At 34.7% G+C, this 16,295-nt stretch overlaps 1 pseudogene; it reads right to left on the bottom strand.

Moving 5' to 3' along the window:
* Window positions 1-13,934: 13,934 nt before the first annotated feature.
* LOC123324354 lies at window positions 13,935-14,041 on the bottom strand (annotated as a pseudogene).
* Between the last annotated feature and the right edge of the window lie 2,254 nt (window positions 14,042-16,295).

Genomic DNA, 16,295 nt, shown 5'->3' with positions numbered 1-16,295 from the left:
CTGTCTGGGGAAAAACTATGTGAAGCTACATGGAGGAATTTGGCTTCTGCCTAGGAGATAGACATTGCATAACAGAAAAGATGTGGAGTAGGAGGTTGTGGTACAGTGTATGGCAGCAGAGTTCTTCCAACAGTAGACAGGAGGCAGCATGATGACCAAAATCCCAGGCTGCCGGTACCATGGCTTCTGAAGTCCGGTGCCAGAACTCTTGTTGATAACAAGGAGGATTGCAAAGCTTTATATTGGACTTACTGAGTTCACTGGTTGGAGCCAAATTACAGTGTATGAATTTGGGGGATTGATAGCAGAGATAAAATAAAAGTCACTGTTGAGTGAAAAAAAATTGCTGAGTTGTGAGAAGCAAGGCTGAGCAATCTTTGTCTTTTGCTCAAGGTGAAAAGTTGGTGAACATAGATTCTTAGAAGTCTTTTGATAAGGAATTGAATTTGTTCCATGATATCAGAAGTGCTTTTGAAGAGCAATTAGGAAGAATCAAAGGATAAAGGGTCTCTCTCTTAGTCTGTTTGGACTGCTAAAACAGAAACACCACAGACATGGTGGCATATAAACAACAAATTACATTTCTCACAGTTCTGAGGGTGGGAAGTCCAGGTTCAAGGTGCTAATAGATCTAGTGTTTTTTTGAGAGCCCACTTGCTGGCTCATAGATGGTGTCTTCTTGCTGGGGTTCCATTAATAAGGGCATTAATCCCATTCATGAAGGCTCACCGTTATGACCAAATCACTTCCCAAAAGGACCATCTCCAAATACCATCACACTGAGGAAGAAGTTTCAACATATAAATGGGGGAGGGGAGCATAAACATTCAGTCAATAGCAATCTCTTTAAAAAAAATAAGCCTTGAAGTTGGACTTCTCTTCTTGAGGTTAAAACTTGATGACAAACTAAAATTAGAGAGAGTGAGTTCTTTACAGTCTCACCAGAGGGATATTTTTGCACAACTATCAGACATTTTGTCAATAAACAGAATAAGAGTTAACATACAGTAGTCTCCCCTTATCCAAGACTCCCAGTTCCAAGAATCCTAGTAGAAGCCTGAACTGTAAATAGTACTGAACCCTATATATACTAGGCTTTTTCTGTACCTGAATACACATAATAAACTTTAATTTATAAGTTAGGCATAGTCAGAGATTAACAAAGACAATAGTAAGATAGAACAATTATAACAATATACTGTAATAAGAGTTCTGTGAATGTGCTCTTTCTCTCTCTCTCTCTCAAAATATCTTACTGTCTATACTCACCCTTCTTGTCATAATGTGAGATGATAAGATGCCTATGTGATGAGATGAAGTGAGGTGAAGGCGTAGGCACTATGATGTCACTTTAGGCTACTATTGACCTTCTGATGACTGGTCCAAAGGAGGATCATCCACTCCTGGACCACCATTGACTCAGGTAACTGAAGCCACAGGAAGTGATACAGTGATAAGGAGTAGGGGATATATTATTGTATATTCAATACTATATATTGAATGTTTACTGTGTATTGGGAAAAATTTTAAGCACTTCACATAAATGGCCTCATTTAATCCTCACAGCAAACATGTTGCTGGTTTATCAGCTACTATTATTATTCCCAAATTATAGGTGAAGAACCTGCACTTAGAAAATGGCTAGAGACTGTAATACGGATATCTACCAGCAGACCTGGCTTCAAATCCTATTCAATTAACTATTGGTAATAGGATTTGTTGTGTGTATTTACATGTTGTCTCTTTCACATACAAAAGTGTTAACCATACTTAAAAAAATAAATTGTTAGATATTGTGTTACTATACCTAAAATAATCAGTACTCTAAATAGCATATTACTATCTACTGGAAATTATTCTACTCAGCCAAAAACATTATTTTTAGAGAAGTAAAGTTATCACGTTGCAGTGGAGCTATTTTCTGGTAGGGCAGTCTATGGGCAAATCATTATAAACCACAAAATGAAATTTAAAATAAGTAGCGTTCCAAGAAAAGGGGAGACACTCTAAGTAATTCCTTTTTATATGAAAATGATCAAACGAGTGACTTAGTTGATCTGCCTCACTTTGCAAACGGATGACTTAGTTGATCTGCCTCACTTTGCAAATAAGGAATCTGAGGTAGAGCGAGGCTCCTTGACCTGTACTGGTTAACTCAGGCTTTTAAGGGAGAGTAAATAGGGTGTTTTCAAACTTTTTCCTGTTGTACATGGATATACGGGCTGTTTGCATTCTTTAGCCATAACAAATATACAAAGAATAACCTCATACACATGCCTAGTTGAGCTATTGTAGATATATATTTAACTATATCAGGAGTATTTTCCTACAAGTAGTTTTTCTGAGTGAAAGTATAAATGCATATGTTCTTTTGCAAGATATTGTCAAATCTCTGGACATAGTACTTTTGTTATTTTGCATTCACACTAGGAATGTATCACATTTTTGTTTTAATGTACTAATATTTATCAATCTTTTAAGTGGTAAGATAATTTCTGACTCACAAATAATTTCCCAAACCTTATTAAAATTAGTCTCTTTTCGGGGTGCCTGGGTGGCTCAGTTGGTTGAGTGTCCAACTCCTGATTTCACCTTAGGCCATGATCTCAGCATCATGGGATGGAGCCCCGTGGCAGGCTCCTAGCTCAGCAAGGGGTCTGCTGGAGATTCTCTCTCTCCCTCCCCCTCTACTCCTCACCCCTGCTCATAGTGCTCTCTATCTTTTTTAAATAAATAAATTAATAAATCTAAAAAAATCTGTTAAAAATTAGATCTTTTCTCAAGGATTTTAAGGCTCACTTTCATTATATGCAACTGTATATTTCAAAGTAGATCTTAACTCCATTTTCCAGATTTTTCTAAAGGATGTTAGAATGAATGATATATGTTCTAAGTGCAGGTAAATGTCAAAGTATCAATATAAAGTAGCAGTCCTGTTACTATAATACCTATGTACTTTATAAAATTATAAGAAAGACTTACATAGTTCTTATATATACAGCTGAGAATTGTCTAAATACTTGGCATGTACTGACTCACTTAACACTACCCGAAATCTGTGAGGTAGATACTCCTAATTTTGCAAATTAGAAAACTGAGCCACGGGGAACAGTCCCAGATGAGTGCAGGCAGTCTGGGTTTCTAAACCACTACAACTTGATTCTTTTATCCTGCTCAGACTGTGACGATGCTACCTACTTATATTTCTTCAGGTTTTGAAGTATTTATCATTTAAAACCACATAGACATGTAAAATATAGCCCCCACCTAATTTGAGAAACACCAAGCAATGTAAATTTTCATATCATGTTATCACTTCATATTTCCCACAAATTGTGGTACTTGGAAAACTTAAAATAATTATCGAGCATTGGCTGTAGCATGCTGTTAACAGAAATAACCCAAATGGCCTATTTATAAATGTCTTCTACTTGAGTAATCACTACATCATATTTGTCATATTGAGAGGCCATGAGCACTGTGGTTAAAATTTCCAGCTTGAAATTAGCCTGGATTATATATACTTATTTAGCTATTCACTTAGTTTTGTAGTCCCAGACTTATATTTATTGCTTTAAATCAAAATTTCCTTCTGACATAAACAGGATGAAAATACTTTACTCATTAAATTTTTCTAAATGCTTCACATAATAAGTGCCACATACATTTTACCTATTCTTATATCAAAAGGAGTTATAGTTAATTGCTATACAAAGAGGAAAGATGACAACAATAACTGCATTTTGTAAACAAGGGTAAAATAACCGGTGGATTTGATTCACTATCTTTAACGAGCTAAGATGAAAAGCAAAATAAATCCTTTACAGGCGATTAGATGTGGGAAATAAAGCATGCTACTCTACTAATTTGGTTTGCAGACAATTTCAAGCTATGATATCTTTTTAGCATCAGTAAAACTGACACTGAGAGAAACTAAGTAATTAATAGAAAAAACACAGTGAGCTAAAGGAGACAGTGGATGGGAAGAGAGTCTCATTATTCTCACCTGCCAGCCAACCTGGCAATCACTAGGGAGGTGGATGCATGTGAAGGAAAAAGTTTTTTCATAAATGAAATCTAAGTCAGTAACAGCAGAAAATACTATGAAAGAAATATAGAAGAATACATAGGAATTCATTTTTACTCTTCATAAATCACATTGAAAAATAATAGCATAATGTACAAAGTGTCCAGAGTTACGTTTCTTAGTCATCCTTGGACTTTTCAATATAACTTCATAAAAAGAAAAAAAAATGACAATTGACTTTGCACAACTCAAATTAGGTCCTTTAGTATAACATTTTAGGATATTCTAGGAACCTTATTCTGACCCTAAACGTCTTTACCTTTAGATTTATCATCCTGAAATTGAAATATCTTGCATCATTTGGGGTTGGGAAGCTTAGTGTGAGAGTCTAAATAGTAACAGTGGAGGGACATTATGCCACAGCAAACTTTTGGATGGTTAATAATTGTGGTTGGACAATGAATCTATTGTCTGCTTCCTATCTTCAATCCTCATCTGAAACACTTGAATTTAGAATTTTTTTCGCTTTTAGAAAAGCAAGCGAATTCGTAGCCATTCAAAATTGTAACCTGCATAGGATCTCTGGCATTATCCCTATAGCAACACATTAACATTTCTGCAGCTAAAAACGATCAGACTAAGTGAGATGTATAAAGAATATAAATAGCCTGACATCGATTCTCTTCAGGTTTGCCACTAAATGACTTTCTTATGATTTTAGAAATCTTGAAAAACGCAATGTCTAAAAGTCATTTACTTACATTAGGTAGCTAGTTATATGAAAGTTAGAGTGAAGGCATTAGTGGGCAAGAGAGTGAATACCAAGCACTATATGCTATTTGGAGAAAAAGCTCAGAAAGTCGTTTTAGAAACATCAGAGCCTGTGGGCATCATGAACATTTTCTTTTATTTTTTGCAAGATTGATGCACAAGGAAACATTTGGCAAGTCTAGGTATATAAACAGATCTTATGAAACATAAAGAATTCAAAGTAGTAACCCAACATAGAAGTAGTCAGGGAAGACTATTGTATTATAATCATCAAACCCGCTGAGAAACTAGATCTTGCTTATTACAATCACACAAAGAGAAGTGGTAATTATGTGATGTGATAGAGGTGTTAGCTAGTGCTACAATGGTAATCATATTAAAGTACCATAAATTCACCAAATGAACATGTCGTACAACTTAAATTTACACTTTTTATGTCAAATATATTTCAATAATAATAATAATAATAATAATAATAAAGGAATTACATGGACTATCTGGATTAGAGAATTTAGACCCTTATCTAAAATTGCCACAAAAATTACCTGATAAAACATGTCATTATCAGTGTAAATAACTGAATGTAAGTGTAACAGAATATTCAAATTTTGTGAGATAATTAACTAATAATTTTATATAGTGTTGGTAGATAAAACAGACAAGAACCCTACATACATCTCAAAATGTAAACCATTACTTTCTGTTACTCTGTTACTGAGTAACTCCAGGCAAGCAAGGACACATTCAACTAACTTTATGTTGCTTAAGTAAAATAGGCGTGAGATCTGTCCCATTGTATCTTACATCTAATGAGTTAATGTGACCTTAAAAAAATATTTATTGCTTAGCAATGTCTTTTTGTCTGCTTTCTGGATAATGAGACAATAAGGCGATACTGAGAAAGTAATATTTTCTATTTTCTAGCTTATAATTTGATTAATATTTTTATTTTATTGAAAGTTCTAAAGAAAATAAAAAAGGAAAGTTCTGTTTTAATGAGCTTTCATTTGATTATTCTTGAAATCTTTAAATTGGTTTTTATGTACATCTGAAGGAGTAAGTATGCAAGTGTGCCAGCAAAATTTTGAAGAGAAAATGATGGCACATAATGAGCTAGAAATCACCTGACAATATGTTAAAATGAGATACAGGGGTGCCTGGGTGGCACAGTCGGTTAAGAGACCGACTCAGTTTTGGCTCAGGTCGTGATCTCAGGGTATTGGGATCGAGCCCCAAGTCGGGCTCTGTGCTCGGTGGGTGTCAGCTTAAGATTCTTTCTCTCTCTCCCTCTGCCCCTCCCCTCCACTCTCTCTCTCTTTCTCTCTCTCTAAAATAAATGAATAAATCTTTAAAAAATGAGCTATAAAAGAAAATAAGAAATGTTAGTGTAAAACTAACAAAAATTATAGACAAACAAAATAATCTAAAAGTAACTTGCATAAAAGGGAGACTTAGTAGGAAAAAAAAGATTTGAAAACATCGACAAAATAATAGATCACTAAATGAATTGTGGTTAGACAATTAGAAAATTTATTATTGAAAGTTATAATATTACATTATTTCATTAAAAATAGCCAATTGATTTAGGTTCTAAATAGAAAAACAAGCAAATATAGAAAATATACTGTAAGATCATATATGCTTGTGTAAGAAAAGAATTAGAAAGAATTAGAAATGATGTTTAATTTTTGGTTTACAGGTTATTAAATACATCTAAAAGATTGATTTTCCAGAATATCTCCAAATCCTAAAATTTAATGATTTAGTTTGGTATATTAAATGAAAAAATATATATTTTAGTATTGATTTTTTTGCAACATATATCAGAATAGGGACCTTTTCTGGTTTAGCAAAAAGCACCTTTAATACCCACATTAAATTGCATGGATGATATGGAGACTTTCATACATACAGCTGTTGAGCTCCTTCTCTGTTGGTGGAGGTGGGGTGGGGCTGCCAAGGACAGCACTTTTCATTTGACTTAATCCAGGATACTCCTATGAGTACTGGTCCAGGTGGCTTCTAGGAACTGAAACTGTTGAGCAGGTCCCTGGGTCTTGTCAAGGTTGAGTGTCCAGCCTGTGTGTGCCACAGAGTATATGACCTTGTGTAAGGCCTGGTCAGGCCAGTGATGAAGGCGTCACTACTATAGTGGAAGGCAAGTACGCTGGGGGGGGGTAAGTTAGCTGGCTACAGATCTAGCCCTACCACCGATGGCATATTGTGGGGGAATTAAAGTTTCCCTGTGGAAGTACAGTGAGTGTGTGCCGCAGGCTGCTCCATGTGAATGTACATTGTTCCTGATCTTCATCCTGCAAAGGGATTGAGCAGAAGGCATTAGGTATATCACTAACAGTGCACCAGTCTCCCATGCGGGCTGTCACCACCTGGGTGACAGCAGTATTGTTGGACACAGCAGGATCCACAGGTGGCACCCTGATGCTTCATCTGAGGTAGCCCCAGGCCACCTTGGGCTACTAAACTGTGACAGGGTGGAGTGTAACAAGCATGCCTGCAGCAAGTCCTGTTATCCTGCTGAGTCATGTCTGACACGAAGTATGAGGTTCATTAAAATAACTGCTCAGGGCTTTAGTAACGTCGGTGGTGGGATGGGGTGGATGCACCCCCTGTGGTGGCGGGAATTCTTTATTTTGAGAGAGCATGTTCCCCGAGGCTATGGTAGTGTTCCACACTGCAAGCAACCAAAATATCAGTATCTATAGTGCACTCAGTGACGAGAGCCACGATCACTGGCAACTGAAATGACTCACATGGCCTATCTAGAAATATATGCAAACTCATCTAACGTGAGTCACCAGGCTCCTCTGCCAAGCCCCCAACGTCACCAGTTTACCCCTACTCCTGAAGGGGCCTGGTGGGAACTAGTATCCAAGAGTCTCAGGAAAGTTTGCATTGTCTCCTTCTTTTCATTCACCTTGACAGGGTTATGGGGCCACTGGTCCTGGTAGGGATCTGAATACCTTGACCCATTCTGTTCTTTTCTTTTTTTATTTTAATTCCAGTATAATTAACATACAGTGTTATGTTAAATTCAGGTGTACAATAAGTGATTCAACAATTCCATGTATCACGCAGTGCTCCTCAAGATAGGTGTACTCTTAATCCCCTTCACCTATTTCCCTCATCCCCCACTCCCTTCTCTTCTGGTAACCATCTCTTCATTCTCTATAGTTAAGAGTCTGTTTTTTAGTTTGTCTCTGTTTTTTTTTTTTTTCCCTTTTGGTCATTTAAATTCCACATATGAGTGAAAACCTATGGTATTTGTCTTTCTCTGATGACTTATTTCGCTTACATTATACTCTCAACATCCATCCATGTTGTTGCAAATGGTAAGATTTCATTCTTTTTTATAGCCAAATAATACTCCATTGTATGTATACACACCACATCTTCTTAATTCATTCCCCTATTGATGGACATTTGGGCTGCTTTTACAGTTTGGCTATTATAAATAATGCTGCAATAAACATAGGGGTACATATATCCTTTTGAATTAGTGTTCTCATATTCTTTAGGTAAATAACCAGTAGTGCAATTACTGGACCATATCATAGTTCTATTTTTAATTTAATTTAATTTATTTTAATTTTTAATTTTTTGAGGAACCTCCATACTGTCTTCCACAGTGGTTGCCCCAGTTTGCATTCCCACCAACAGTGCACAAGGGTTCCTTTTTCTCCATTTCCTCACCAACACTTGTTTCTTGTATTTTTGATTTTAGCCATTCTGACAGGTCTGAAGTGAAATCTCATTATGGTTTTGATTCAAAGAAATCTTGAAAAAGAAAAACAAAGCTGAAGATATCACAGTTCCAGATTTCAAGTCATATTACAAAGCTGCACTAATCAGAACAGTATGGGAGGGGCACAAACCTAGACACATGGAACAGAATAAAAAGCACAGAAATAAACCCATGATTATATGGTCAACTAATCTTTAACAAACAAGGCAAAAATATAGAATGGGAAAAAGACAGTCCTCAACAAATTAGGTTGAGAAAAATGAACAATATGCAAAAGAACAAAACTGGAGCACTTTCTTACACCATATACAAAAATAAACTCAAAATGGATTAAGGACCTAAATGTGAGACCTGAAACCATAAAAATCCTAAGAGAGAACATAGGCAATGATTTCTCTGATACACTGATCCATTCTTAATTGTTCTTTTTGAGGGGTGTGAGTTTGGAATTTGGAGGACATGTGAAGAGGATCCTCCTCCTTGTCTGATTCATCACTTTCACGGTTGGAAATGTCTTCATTGTCTTGGCAATCACAGTCAAGGTGATTATTTTCCTGTTTCTCCAATGCTCACTAACACCTGGTGTTACCCACCATTCTAAATTCTGCCAATCTGGTGGATATAAGATGGTGTGTCGATCGATGTTTCACTAGTAATAGTGAACTTGACATCTTCTTATGCTTGTTAGGTATCTAGACTTTTGCTTAGTGTATTGACTATTCTTAACCTTTATCCATTTTCTTATTTTTCCATTTTCAAATTTGTTTACATGCAAGAGTTTCTTTTCAGTTTTAGACATCACAAATACATGTGTCCATATTGTTATCTATCTGATAATTTTACCTAATGCATCCTTTAGTGAAAATATATCTCTAAATTTCTTGTAATCAAGTGTACCAATTTATTTTACAAATTGCGTTTTGAGGTGTTGTTGAAGATGTTCTTCCATGCTTCATGACCATGGATATTCGTGCATTTTTCCTCCATCAGGGTTGTTTTGCCTTTTACATTCCAGTCCTTTAATGAATATAGCTTTCCTATTTCAAAGTAACAGAAGATAGGAATTCAACTTAATTTTTCTCCACAAATTAATTGCATCTTCTCAATCGTCTACTTAAATATTCTTACTTGTTCATTTGCAATGCCATCTTTTCTTTTAGAGGTTTTCTATCTGTAAAAGGGTCTACTTCTGAGCTCAGGTTTTTTTTTATCACATTTGATTTTTGTTTGTTTCTCCACCAGTACAGTACCACACTGTACAATATTTTCCTTTATACTATGCTTTCATATGTGGTTGGCCATAGCTTCTTTCTCAACTTGCTTTGACTTGTACATAATATGTTTTCTTCCATATACATTTTAAAATCTATTTGTTGATTTTCTCAAATATTTCCTTGATTTTTATTGAAATATATTCTTGGTTTGTTTGGGTGTAAAAACATCATATAACTTATCTTCTATATCATTGCTCATCTTTTGACAGCTGGCTTTGTTGTTTTCTGAGAGAAGTATATTAAAATCTCCACTGATAATGGTTGATTTATTTATATCTCTTTATACTTTTGTCAAGTAAGAATCATTGCGAGGCACACATATTGATTATTGTTTTATCTTCTTGATGTGCTCGTTCCCTTACCAATAGATGACTTCCTTATTTCTCCCTTATACTGTCTATCTTTTAAAATATATTTTCTTTGATATTGAATTTGCTATAATTGACGTATTTTCTTTGAAATTTGACATTGATTTAGATTATGATAAAATTTCTTATCCAAATCAGGCCACTTGTGAATAAAAAATATCTTAAGCTAAGTAAAATTTAGAAGCATGTATTGATTTAATGGCACATTAACCTACTCTGTATTAAGAAAATTTTACCTTTTTGTAGTTACACATCTTCATTTTTGTTTAAATATGTTGTACTTCTACCATAAAAAGGATAGGCAACTTTCTCATTCATTGTTTCATAAATATTCATATCAATTTTCCTGTGTTTTATATGATATGCTTTATAAATATTTTGTGAAGTCAGGAACATATTTTGTTTTACATTTGCAGGATCTTAATTTAGTTATATTCACAAAACTAGCCAGTGAAAAATAATTCACTTTAATGTTGATTTATGATTCATCTGTTTTTCAGATAACAATTGTCTATAGAAAATAGTTTCTATCTCTGGACCATTTCCTCAATGATTTCTTTTTCTCTTCTTTTGCTAATAAAACACAAGCATTGTAGACCTTTCCAATGATTTAATATCTTATTACTCTTCCTTTTCAGACTTTTATCTGAGAATTGTATCTAGTTATTCTTCTAAATACATTGTCATATGGTAAAAGAGACACAGACATCATTCTTTTATTTAGAGAAATAATTTCCATGCTCTATTCTATTGTATTATTAGAATTTTCGTGTTCATCTATTCTATTACTGTTCCTAGTAAAAAAGTGCTTATATAATTTCTTAAGTTTAACTTTTAAATAATGCTATATTTTTTTCACAAAAAATGTCTTGCACAAGTTTGACAAAAATAATAAAATTTAATAATTACCAAATTGCTGTTATTTTAATGATTTCAGCTTGTACCTTTCTATCTTACACACATTTCCATTTTCTGTATATCCTTAAAAAAACCACTTACTTCTAAAATTTATTTTTTTGAAAAAGTTCAGGGCAATCAATTATTTTTGTTCAACTTTTCCCTGATTCTTGATATCATCATTCAATTTCAATAGGTTATACCTTTGAAGTATTAAAATAACCTCTGCAAACCTGAAATTATATAAAATTTCAGGTGATAACTATAATTTTTCTTGATGGGGCACAGTGAAAGTTAACAAACAATGTCCTTAAACTATTGTTGTCATATTTAAATAAAGGTCCAAAAATACATTGCCATTTTCAGACATATTGAAGATATCATTATGATAAATATGTAACCTTTTTAATCCAAGATAAAATTTACTTTCAATATATGCATGTAGGTTATTTAGCTTTTTGTGAACATATTTAACAATTTTATTATACTCAAACTGTGACTACATTAGCAGTTCAAATTGTTGGCATTCAATGGCAATATGGGAAAAATTATTAATAAATTGATTTGGATCAGTCAAACTAATATATTCAAGTTTTCATTCTATTACTTATTTGCTATATTTTTCAAACCAATTTTAATTTATACTTATGTATTACTGAATGATCATCAAATATACGACTAGTCAATTAAATTCCCCCACATAATCCTATGCAATTAATTCCAAGTAATGATTTCTACTGTTCACACAAAATTTACAATTCTCGAAGAAATTTAAATAAAAAAATGAAACTTCTAAAAATTACATGGTGAGAAATTATGCGTCAAGTCTCTAGGAATCAAGACCTGAGAAAAGTGATGCTGAAAGCTCAATCTACAAGTTGTTTTTTTTTTTTTTTAATAAATTATGTGCTTTTTGTCCAACCAATTAAATAAGGCTAATTCCCTCTCACTTTTGGCTTTGATGCTAACATTTTGATGATGCCTTAATTATATTTCATCCTGGCCTATTATTTTCATAATAGGGAAAAAAATCACCTGCATGTTATTCCCTATTTATCAGTTGGACTATAATATATTATTCTACTGTGCATTTCTTTTTTAATATTTTTTTTTAAGATTTTATTTATTTATTCATGAGAGACAGAGAGAGAGAGAGAGGCAGAGGGAGAAGCAGGCTTCTTGCCGAGCAGGGAGCCCGATGTGGGACTCGATCCCAGGACCCTGGGATCATGACCTGAGCCGAAGGCATACGCTTAACGACTGAGCCACCCAGGCGCCCGAGAATAAATTTTTGTGACAGTCATATACCAGGTGCTGATAAGTGTGAAATCTGCCTCTCAGTGTCGAGCACTCAGGAGTCCAAACGTTGTGTCATGTTTGGGAGTTAGGAGACAATTTGTTTTATTTGAAAACTATACACTTACGGGCTGTTTTGTGTAGTTATAAGAGCCACAGTGACAAACCTTGACCTAGGCTGGTGCTTTGGCATCATGTCTTCTTTCATGACCCTGGCACTAATTCATCAACTTTCCTATCTCCTGAGTGTGCAAAGCATTAGGCACTGGGTAAAGAAGGGTCATGTCATGTGGTAGCTGTGTAGCTTAGGCTCATACCATAGATTTTGCCTCTAATTCTGACTACAGGAATAAGGCCTAGACATAGATTGAGAACAGAATTGAAATTGAAGAAAACATGGATTTTTTTTTTTTTTTTACTTGCTCCAATGATAGAGGGGATTTTAAAATAACATCTGGGTTGTAAGGTTACTGTATTACCTAAGAACTTCCAAAATTCTTTTTTTTTTAAAGATTTTATTTATTTATTTGACAGAGAGAGAGAGATCACAAGTAGGCAGGCAGAAGAAGAGGGAGAAGCAGGCTCCCTGCTGAGGACAGAGCCCGATGTGGGACTCGATCCCAGGATCCTGGGATCATGACTTGAGCTGAAAGCAGATGCTTAACCATCTGAGCCACCCAGGCGTCCCAGAACTTCCAAAATTCTTGAATAAAGTCTTATTTTCCAAAAATAATTTGAATAAACATAAAGTCTCTCCAAACATATTCAGTAAGAGATACAAGTGGACATGTAGATTTATTGCCCTTACTGACACCCAAGAACCTCCTAGAACCTGAATTGCCATTGGGATCTATTTTATAATCTAGAAATGTTGTGTGATTCACAGATAGTTCTCCCACTGTGGCTTTCACAGAGCACTGACATATGTGTTTGCCACCACACATCCCCAGCACAACATGAGAAAGAAACAGGTTCTGACTCTCACACCAAGAAAGTCTATCATCCCAGATACTTCTTTTTTCAAGGTGACATTTGAGTAATTAGTTCTGTTGATTTGTTTTATTCATAGATATGTCTATTTAAATTGAGAGAGACACATGTTCACAGAGAGATAATTAATTACTTGTTAGCCATCTTTTAAAACTCTAGCAAAGAACTGAGAGAGTTCTACAGAGCCGGTCAATTTCACTTCTCCATGAACCTATTGCCTTTTGCATATTATTATACTTTTATTTTATATATATTTTATTAAGTCTATTATTTTTATATTTACAAATTTGACAGTTTCTAGTAGTAGATTAATGACCCAATTGTTGTCATTGGGAAAGCATGAATTTTACCCAGTTTATTTTCCAAAATTTAATGTGTCCTCATTTCCCAAGTAGTGAAAACATTAATTATACATCATTATTATAATGGAAGAATCTTTTCTGAAACTCTACATTTAAAAAAAAATTGACAGATGACCAAGGAAAAAAGGAAATTAGAAAAGCAAAAACTATGAAATTACCATATTACATTTTGTCACAGCAAAACTATTGTATTATAAATGACAAGACTCAAAAATTAATACGGTAGTTTCTATTAGCAATAATCGCGCCTCGGATAAACCTCATTGGCTACGATACTGCCACTGCGCAAAGCTAATACGGTAGTTTCTTAACTTCTAAGCTCACTAATCTTCTCTTGACAGGCAGCTTTATTTACATATAATTAACATACCATGAAATTCACCTTTTCAGTGTCAGTTCACCTGTTTCTAATACATTTACAAAGTTATACAACCATCACCACAAATTTCAGAATATTTTCATCGTTCCAAAAAAAACTGTGTAATCATTAGCAGTCATTCCCCATGTACCCTTCTCCCCAGCCCCTGGGAAAAACTAACCTGCTTTATATCTTTATAGATTTGCCTATTCTACATATTTCATATAAATGGAATCATATAATATGTGATTTGGAGTGCTGGCTTCTTTAATTTATCATAATGATTCATGATTGTTATTGTTGTAGTATATCTGCATTTCTTTTCATTGTTGAACAACATTCTATGGTATGGATATATCACATATGTTTCTTCATCAACTGAAGATGAAGAAATTACTGAAATTGTAAACAAAAGATATATTCTGAATCAAGCATGATTGGATAAAGGAGAAATAAATGTAGAAATGTTTTTATTATTAAAACAATTATTAATTACAAAAGAACTATTGGGGTGTCTGCCTGGCTCAGTCAGTAAGGCATGTGACTCTTGATCTCGGGGTCATAAATTCAATCCCCATGTTGGGCTTGAAGCCTACTTAAAAAAAGAAAAAAAAAAAACTTTGCTGAAATGTCTGTTCATGGGTAGCTCTCTTTTCAACTTTTTGAGGAACCTCCATACTGTTTTCCAGAGTGGCTGCAACAGCTTGCATTCCCACCAACAGTGTAGGAGGGTTCCCCTTCTCCGCATCCTTGCAAACATCTGTCGTTTCCTGACTTGTTAATTTTAGCCATTCTGACTGGTGTGAGGTGGTATCTCATTGTGGTTTTGATTTGTATTTCCCTGATGCCAAGTGATGTTGAGTACTTTTTCATGTGTCTGTTGGCCATTGCACTATTGGGTATTTATCCCAAAGATACAAAGGCACGTGCACCCCAATGTTTATAGCAGTAATGTCCACAATAGCCGAACTATGGAAAGAGCCTAGATGTCCATCAACAGATGAATGGATAAAGAAGATGTGGTGTATATATATATATATATATATATATACACACACACACACACACACACACACACACACACACACACACAATGGAATATTATGCAGCCATCAAAAAATGAAATCTTGCCATTTGCAATGACATGGATGGAACTAGAGTGTATTATGCTAAGTGAAATATGTCAATCAGAGAAAGACTATTATCTTATGATCTCGCTGATATGTGGAGTTTGAGAAACAAGTCAGAGCATCATAGGGGAAGGGAGGAAAAAATGAAACAAGGTGAAACCAGAGAGGGAGACAAACCATAAGAGACTCTTGATCTCAGGAAACAAACTGAGGGTTGCTGGAGTCGAGGGTGGTGGTAGGGATGGGGTGGCTGGGTGATGGACATTGGGGAGGGTATGTGCTATGGTGAGCACTGTGAATTGTGTAAGACTGATGAATCACAGACCTGTACCCCTGAAACAAATAATACATTATATGTTAATTAAAAAAACTAAAAAATTTATAAAACAACTATTAATTTCAAGAAAAAGGATTCAGATTTCAGCCAGCATCTCTGAGCACCTAGATATATATTTCCACAATAGCTATTCAGACCTCTATTCTTTGAACAATATAAGTCAACGTTGTCTTCAAAAGTGTTTGAATTCATTGGAAAATGTCATAAGAGTTTTTCCTCTGAAGATTGGATCCTGATTTTGAACATACTTTATCTTCTATGAAATATGCCAACTCAGTTTCCATATAAAAAATGAATGACAAAATATAATAATTAATTTATTGAAAATTAGGAACATTTTTTGGGCGCCTGGGTAGCTCAGTTGGTTAAGCCACTGCCTTCGCGCTCAGGTCATGATCCTGGAGTCCCGGGATCGAGTCCCACATCGGGCTCCCTGCTCCGCGGGGAGTCTGCTTCTCCCTCTGACCCTCCCCCTTCTCATGTGCTTTCTCTCTCTCATTCTCTCTCTCTCAAATAAATAAATAAAATCTTAAAAAAAAAAGAAAATTAGGAACATTTTTGAGGAAGGGTTAATATTAAAACCAAGTGATCCCCTTCAAATATGTTATAAAAATTTACTCCATCCTATGTCGTATTTCTGATTTCTCACATCTACACTTGTTTCAGGATCAACCCCCAAATCATCATCTTCTTTCATCAAGTTGCATTACTGTGGATCCTGC

Source organism: Neomonachus schauinslandi, chromosome 3 (genome assembly GCF_002201575.2).
Source record: "Neomonachus schauinslandi chromosome 3, ASM220157v2, whole genome shotgun sequence".
Classification (NCBI taxonomy): Eukaryota; Metazoa; Chordata; class Mammalia; order Carnivora; family Phocidae; genus Neomonachus; species Neomonachus schauinslandi.
Note: the sequence above shows the minus strand (reverse complement) of the source record. Positions and strands in the feature narration are given on the sequence as shown.